The following is an 8,164-nucleotide window of genomic DNA, read 5'->3' as shown; positions in this document are numbered from 1 at the left end:
CTTTGGGTTTTGTTTTTGCTTAACGATTGCCACCTGAGCTAGCCTCTCTTGCCCATCTTCCTGAGTTTCAGAGGGTCGATATCTCCGTGTTGCTGTTTCCCCAGGTCTCCACGCCCTTGTGTGTTTCTTTTGCTTAACGTTTGCCACCTGAAGCCAGCCTCTCTTGCCCATCTTCCTCAGTTTCAGAGGGTAGATATTTCAGGGTTGCTTTTTCCCCAGGTCTCCACGCCTTTGGGTTTTGTTTTTGCTTAACGAGTGCCACCTGAGCTAGCCTCTCTTGCCCATGTTCCTCAGTTTCAGAGGGTAGATATTTCAGGGTTGCTTTGTCCCCAGGGCTCCACGCCTTTGTGCTTTGTTTTTGCTTAAGGATTGCCACCTGAGGTAGCCTCTCTTGCCCATCTTCCTCAGTTTCAGAGGGTGGATTTCTCCGTGTTGCTTTTTCCCCAGGTCTCCACGCCCTTGTGTGTTTCTTTTGCTTAAAGATTGCCACCTGAGCTAGCCTCTGTTGCCCATCTTCGTCCGTTTCAGAGGGTGGATTTCTCAGTGTTGCCTTTTCGCCAGCTCCCCACGCCCTTGTGTGTTTCTTTTGCTTAAAGATTGTCACCTGAGCTAGGCACTGTTGCCCTGCTTCCTCAGTTTCAGAGGGTACCTTTTTCAGGGTTGCTTTTTGACAGGGTCTCCTCGCCATTGTATTTTTTTATCTTATTTTTTTTGCTTAAAGATTGCCACCTGAGCTAGCCTCTGTTGCGCTTCTTTCTCAGTTCTAGAGGGTAGATTTCTCCGTGTTGCTTTTTCCCCAGGTCTCCACGCACTTCCTTTTATTTTTCCTTAAAAATTGCCACCTGAGCTAGCCTCTGTTGTCCATCTTCGTCGGTTTCAGAGGGTAGATTTCTCACTGTTGCTTTTTTGCCAGGTCTGCACGCCCTTGTGTTTTTTTTCTGCTTAAAGGTTGCAACCTGAGCTAGCTTCTTTTGCCCATGTCCCTCAGTTTCAGAGGGTGGATTTCTCCGTGTTGCTTTTTCCCCAGGCCTCCACGCCCTTGTGTGTTTCTTTTGCTTAAAGATTGCCACCTGAAGCCAGCCTCTCTTGCCCATCTTCCTCAGTTTCAGAGGGTAGATATTTCAGGGTTGCTTTTTCCCCAGGTCTCCACGCCTTTGTGTTTTGTTTTTGCTTAACGAGTGCCACCTGAGCTAGCCTCTCTTGCCCATGTTCCTCAGTTTCAGAGGGTAGATATTTCAGGGTTGCTTTGTCCCCAGGGCTCCACGCCTTTGTGCTTTGTTTTTGCTTAAGGATTGCCACCTGAGGTAGCCTCTCTTGCCCATCTTCCTCAGTTTCAGAGGGTGGATTTCTCCGTGTTGCTTTTTCCCCAGGTCTCCACGCCCTTGTGTGTTTCTTTTGCTTAAAGATTGCCACCTGAGCTAGCCTCTGTTGCCCATCTTCGTCCGTTTCAGAGGGTGGATTTCTCAGTGTTGCCTTTTCGCCAGCTCCCCACGCCCTTGTGTGTTTCTTTTGCTTAAAGATTGTCACCTGAGCTAGGCACTGTTGCCCTGCTTCCTCAGTTTCAGAGGGTACCTTTTTCAGGGTTGCTTTTTGACCGGGTCTCCTCGCCATTGTATTTTTTTATTTTATTTTTTTTGCTTAAAGATTGCCACCTGAGCTAGCCTCTGTTGCGCTTCTTTCTCAGTTCTAGAGGGTAGATTTCTCCGTGTTGCTTTTTCCCCAGGTCTCCACGCACTTCCTTTTATTTTTCCTTAAAAATTGCCACCTGAGCTAGCCTCTGTTGTCCATCTTCGTCGGTTTCAGAGGGTAGATTTCTCACTGTTGCTTTTTTGCCAGGTCTGCACGCCCTTGTGTTTTTTTTCTGCTTAAAGGTTGCAACCTGAGCTAGCTTCTTTCGCCCATGTTCGTCAGTTTCAGAGGGTGGATTTCTCCGTGTTGCTTTTTCCCCAGGCCTCCACGCCCTTGTGTGTTTCTTTTGCTTAACGATTGCCACCTGAGCTAGCCTCTGTTGCCCATCTTCGTCCGTTTCAGAGGGTGGATTTCTCAGTGTTGCCTTTTCCCCAGCTCCCCACGCCCTTGTGTGTTTCTTTTGCTTAAAGATTGCCACCTGAAGCCAGCCTCTCTTGCCCATCTTCCTCAGTTTCAGAGGGTAGATATTTCAGGGTTGCTTTTTCCCCAGGTCTCCACGCCTTTGGGTTTTGTTTTTGCTTAACGAGTGCCACCTGAGCTAGCCTCTCTTGCCCATGTTCCTCAGTTTCAGAGGGTAGATATTTCAGGGTTGCTTTGTCCCCAGGGCTCCACGCCTTTGTGCTTTGTTTTTGCTTAAGGATTGCCACCTGAGGTAGCCTCTCTTGCCCATCTTCCTCAGTTTCAGAGGGTGGATTTCTCCGTGTTGCTTTTTCCCCAGGTCTCCACGCCCTTGTGTGTTTCTTTTGCTTAAAGATTGCCACCTGAGCTAGCCTCTGTTGCCCATCTTCGTCCGTTTCAGAGGGTGGATTTCTCAGTGTTGCCTTTTCGCCAGCTCCCCACGCCCTTGTGTGTTTCTTTTGCTTAAAGATTGTCACCTGAGCTAGGCACTGTTGCCCTGCTTCCTCAGTTTCAGAGGGTACCTTTTTCAGGGTTGCTTTTTGACCGGGTCTCCTCGCCATTGTATTTTTTTATCTTATTTTTTTTGCTTAAAGATTGCCACCTGAGCTAGCCTCTGTTGCGCTTCTTTCTCAGTTCTAGAGGGTAGATTTCTCCGTGTTGCTTTTTCCCCAGGTCTCCACGCACTTCCTTTTATTTTTCCTTAAAAATTGCCACCTGAGCTAGCCTCTGTTGTCCATCTTCGTCGGTTTCAGAGGGTAGATTTCTCACTGTTGCTTTTTTGCCAGGTCTGCACGCCCTTGTGTTTTTTTTCTGCTTAAAGGTTGCAACCTGAGCTAGCTTCTTTTGCCCATGTTCCTCAGTTTCAGAGGGTGGATTTCTCCGTGTTGCTTTTTCCCCAGGCCTCCACGCCCTTGTGTGTTTCTTTTGCTTAACGATTGCCACCTGAGCTAGCCTCTGTTGCCCATCTTCGTCCGTTTCAGAGGGTGGATTTCTCAGTGTTGCCTTTTCCCCAGCTCCCCACGCCCTTGTGTGTTTCTTTTGCTTAAAGATTGCCACCTGAAGCCAGCCTCTCTTGCCCATCTTCCTCAGTTTCAGAGGGTAGATATTTCAGGGTTGCTTTTTCCCCAGGTCTCCACGCCTTTGGGTTTTGTTTTTGCTTAACGAGTGCCACCTGAGCTAGCCTCTCTTGCCCATGTTCCTCAGTTTCAGAGGGTAGATATTTCAGGGTTGCTTTGTCCCCAGGGCTCCACGCCTTTGTGCTTTGTTTTTGCTTAAGGATTGCCACCTGAGGTAGCCTCTCTTGCCCATCTTCCTCAGTTTCAGAGGGTGGATTTCTCCGTGTTGCTTTTTCCCCAGGTCTCCACGCCCTTGTGTGTTTCTTTTGCTTAAAGATTGCCACCTGAGCTAGCCTCTGTTGCCCATCTTCGTCCGTTTCAGAGGGTGGATTTCTCAGTGTTGCCTTTTCGCCAGCTCCCCACGCCCTTGTGTGTTTCTTTTGCTTAAAGATTGTCACCTGAGCTAGGCACTGTTGCCCTGCTTCCTCAGTTTCAGAGGGTACCTTTTTCAGGGTTGCTTTTTGACCGGGTCTCCTCGCCATTGTATTTTTTTATTTTATTTTTTTTGCTTAAAGATTGCCACCTGAGCTAGCCTCTGTTGCGCTTCTTTCTCAGTTCTAGAGGGTAGATTTCTCCGTGTTGCTTTTTCCCCAGGTCTCCACGCACTTCCTTTTATTTTTCCTTAAAAATTGCCACCTGAGCTAGCCTCTGTTGTCCATCTTCGTCGGTTTCAGAGGGTAGATTTCTCACTGTTGCTTTTTTGCCAGGTCTGCACGCCCTTGTGTTTTTTTTCTGCTTAAAGGTTGCAACCTGAGCTAGCTTCTTTTGCCCATGTTCCTCAGTTTCAGAGGGTGGATTTCTCAGTGTTGCCTTTTCCCCAGCTCCCCACGCCCTTGTGTGTTTCTTTTGCTTAAAGATTGCCACCTGAAGCCAGCCTCTCTTGCCCATCTTCCTCAGTTTCAGAGGGTAGATATTTCAGGGTTGCTTTTTCCCCAGGTCTCCACGCCTTTGGGTTTTGTTTTTGCTTAACGAGTGCCACCTGAGCTAGCCTCTCTTGCCCATGTTCCTCAGTTTCAGAGGGTAGATATTTCAGGGTTGCTTTGTCCCCAGGGCTCCACGCCTTTGTGCTTTGTTTTTGCTTAAGGATTGCCACCTGAGGTAGCCTCTCTTGCCCATCTTCGTCCGTTTCAGAGGGTGGATTTCTCAGTGTTGCCTTTTCCCCAGCTCCCCACGCCCTTGTGTGTTTCTTTTGCTGAAAGATTGCCACCTGAAGCCAGCCTCTCTTGCCCATCTTCGTCAGTTTCAGAGGGTGGATTTCTCAGTGTTGCCTTTTCCCCAGCTCCCCACGCCCTTGTGTGTTTCTTTTGCTTAAAGATTGTCACCTGAGCTAGGCACTGTTGCCCTGCTTCCTCAGTTTCAGAGGGTACCTTTTTCAGGGTTGCTTTTTGACCGCGTCTCCTCGCCATTGTATTTTTTTATTTTATTTTTTTTGCTTAAAGATTGCCACCTGAGCTAGCCTCTGTTGCGCTTCTTTCTCAGTTCTAGAGGGTAGATTTCTCCGTGTTGCTTTTTCCCCAGGTCTCCACGCACTTCCTTTCATTTTTCCTTAAAAATTGCCACCTGAGCTAGCCCCTGTTGCCCATCTTCGTCGGTTTCAGAGGGTAGATTTCTCAGTGTTGATTTTTCCCCATTTCTCCACGCCCTCGTGCTTTTTTTTTTTTATTTCCTTAAATGTCGGCGCCTGAGCTAGCTTCTTTTGCCCATCTTCGTCAGTTTCAGCGGGTAGACTCTCCGCCTGCCTTCGACAGGCCCTCTGGACTGGAAAGCTTTCCTCCTCCCGTCATCACGGTCCTTCTCGGATGACGTGCCTGGTTTCGGTTTGACCGTCCCCGCCCGCCCTGATTTTCTAAGTCCTCCCGGGAACCCCGGGGGCGCTCCAGCCGCTCCGGGAAGCGGCGGCCTCCCGGCCGCACCGGCCCAGCCCGGCCCGGGCCGCCCCCTGGCCTCTCTGGGGGGAACTCTCCCCTTCCCCTTCCCGGTGATCGCCCGAGAAACCTTTTCCGAGTCCCCCTCCTGCGGCTGGGGCTGCGCCTTGGCGGCCGGGAGCCCGCGGGCGGACGCCCCGGGGCCGCACTGGGCCGGGAGGCTGGGTCCGAGGGGGCTCCGGGACGGGATCGGGCGGCCCGGCGGCCCGGCTGTGCTCCCCGGCGGGCCCGCGCTCCGGCTCCGTCCCGCTGAGGCGGTCGTCGGTCGCCGGGTGCCACCTGGCGGCCGCTTTTATATCGTCTCTTTCCTCCGGAGCTCCGGCGACGCGGGCCAAGGGACGGGACTCGGCCGCGGTGACCGAGGCAGAGTCCCGGGAGGCCGGCGTCGCTGGCGGGATCTGGCCCGGTGGCGCCGGGGCGTGAGCGCGACGCCCGCTCGCCGGAGATTGGAGGTGCAGGCTACTGAGGGAGGTGGCTGTCGCCGCGCCGCCCGGTGCCGGCCGGGGTGTGGGGCCTCCCGGACGGGTCGACCAGCAGCCGCCGGTGCCCCTCCGTCCCCGGGAGGGGGTGGGGGGCCGCCGCGGGGGAACGGGCGAGGGAGCTCGTCCCGTGCCCGGCCGTCGTCCCGAGGGCGGCCCGGTGGTCGGGCCTTCCGCGTCGCCGATCCCCTTTCCGCGCCCCGCTCCGGAGGTGGGCGACCGGCCGGGGCCTTGCGGGGGAGGCCCGTGGAGGGCGCGACGGGCTCGGCCGCCGGGCTGGCCTTTTCCCCACTGGTCTTCCGAGTCGACCGGCTCTGGCGGTGGGGACCGGGCCCGGTCCTCGGATGCCTCCTCCTCCGTGGCAGTTTTTTTTTCCAAGTCCCGCCCTGGAGAAGAGCGTGGACCGGCCCCGGGAGCCCTCGAGGGCGGGCCGGGGAGGGCGTCCCCGGCCCGGACGCGTGCCCGGGGTGGGTCCGGGCCGTCGGACCGGACTTCTCTCTCCGAGTTTCGCGGGTCGCGTCTTTGTCCGGAGGCGGGAGGGGGCCGGCTCGAGGCGTAGGTGGAGCCCCGGCTGAGGGACGGGAGCCACGGTCCCGCCCCGGGCCCGGTCGCCGGAGGCGCCTCCGCGGAATTCTTTTCTAAGTCCTGACCCGGCGACTCAGAGGGAGGGACCGACCGGTCCCGGCCCGCGCGGGCGGCCCGGGGAGGCTGTCCCCGGCTCCCCCTGCCGCCACGCTTCTGGGGTCGACCAGATGGCCCCGGGAGCTCCGGGCCTGGTGGCGATGGGGTCGTGCTTGGGGTCTGGTGGCCGTGGCCGTGATCCAGGGGTTCCCCTGGTGATCCGTGGGTGGGCCCCGTCTCCGGGCGCGGCGATTCTTGCCCCCGAATGGGTGGTTTTGTGCCGCCAGGTAAGTGCTGACACGCTCTGCTCGGGTGACAGTCGCCCGAGAGCTTCCGGGTGCCTGGATGCGTGTGCGGGGAGGGCTCCGGGCTCTGGCCGAGAACCGGACGCCCGTTTCCACCCCCGCCGCTTGAGCCGCCCGCTGGGGCCTGCGCGCCGGCTCTTGTGCGTTCCAGGCGCCCCCACGACCGTGGTGCCACCTCCGGTCTCTGGTACCCGAGGGCGGCGGGGTTAGGGGCGCGGGGTCCTCTACCACGTGCACTCCCTGCCGCCGGCACCCGGGTGCGGTCGCGACTTACCCCATCCCACCGGCTCCGTGCCAGTGCGTGTCAGGCGTTCTCGTCCTGGGGTGGTCGCCCGCGCTTGCTGGAGGAGGAGAGGGGTCGGTGAGGCTGAAGCAGGCTCCTCCGCTCGCTGTCCTCGCCGGCCTTCCCTTGCTCGGGGGTCCCTCGCGTTATGCTGCCGACCGATGTGGTGATGCTGTGCTCTCCCGGGCCGGGCCTAAGCCGTGCCAGACGAGGGACGGACGTTCATGGCGAACGGGACCGCTCTTCTCGCTCTGCCCGCGGGTCCCCTCGCCCGTTCTCCCCCGCTGCGAGTGGCGTGTGGGAGGCGGCAGGGGTGCGGAATCCGGCCCGACCTCGCTCCCCCGCCCCGTGCCTCGTGGCGTGGGCGGTGTCGGGGTCTCCGTGACGCGGCGGATGCTCCGCCTGTGCCTCTTGGCTGTGTCTCGCGGGCGGCCCTCCCCGCGGTGGGGCGGGCCGTGTTGCCGCCGCGCCGCGCGCCTTCCCGGGCGCGTGAGCGCGTTCCCCAGGCCGTTGGCGGTGCCCCTGGAGCGTTCCAGGTCGTCCCTCAGGCGCCCGAGGCCGAGTGGCGGTGTCGTTCCCTGTTCCCGTCGGCCTCCTCAGGTAACCACTGCGCTGGTGTGTCTGAGGAGCGGAGGGGTCGAGTCGGTAAGGGAGGCGTGCCCCTCGTCCCCCTCGGGGTGGACGGGTGCCTCGTCGCCCCCCACGGCGTGCCGTGTGGGGGCGGGCAGGCTCGGGCGCGTGCCCGCGTGTTCCCCTTGCTGGGGTTTCCCCGCGGGTGTGGGAGTGACCGTGGCGGGCCGAGCCAGCGGCGTGGCGCTGGCTCTTTGGTTGGGAGGTGCTGTTTGATCGGCACCTCCGTCCCAGTCTCTGCCTCCCTTGGTCTCTCGGCCTGAGAGGAGGCACTGACTTGGGAGCCGCACAGGGGCCTTGTAGATCCCTAGCTAAGCCCAGTGTGGCCAGAGATGGCGAGCCCGGGGCAGCGCGGGCTCGCGGCCCTGACCACGGACGCTCCGACTTGCTCTAGGCCTTACCTCTACCGCAGACCCCTCCTGCGTTGCGTGGCCATGGTGTCTGTAAGCGCCTTGGTGGGACCGATGGCGGACGATGGGCGGGGGCGACACGCCCTCGGTGAGAAAGCCTTCTCTAGCGATCCGAGAGGGTGCCTTGGGGTACCGGACCCCCCAGCCGCCGCCCCTCCTTTGCGCGTAGTAGCCACGGACGCCACCACCGTGGCGCGTGGGCAGAGCTGCTCTTTGCCTACCGCGGCCGGCGCCTCCCCCCTCCGAGTCGGGGGAGGGTCACGCCCGGCCGGGCCGTCGTCGGGCGCGGGGCCGCGCGTGTGCGCGAG

Source organism: Equus asinus, unplaced genomic scaffold (genome assembly GCF_041296235.1).
Source record: "Equus asinus isolate D_3611 breed Donkey unplaced genomic scaffold, EquAss-T2T_v2 contig_407, whole genome shotgun sequence".
Classification (NCBI taxonomy): domain Eukaryota; kingdom Metazoa; phylum Chordata; class Mammalia; order Perissodactyla; family Equidae; genus Equus; species Equus asinus.
Note: the sequence above shows the minus strand (reverse complement) of the source record.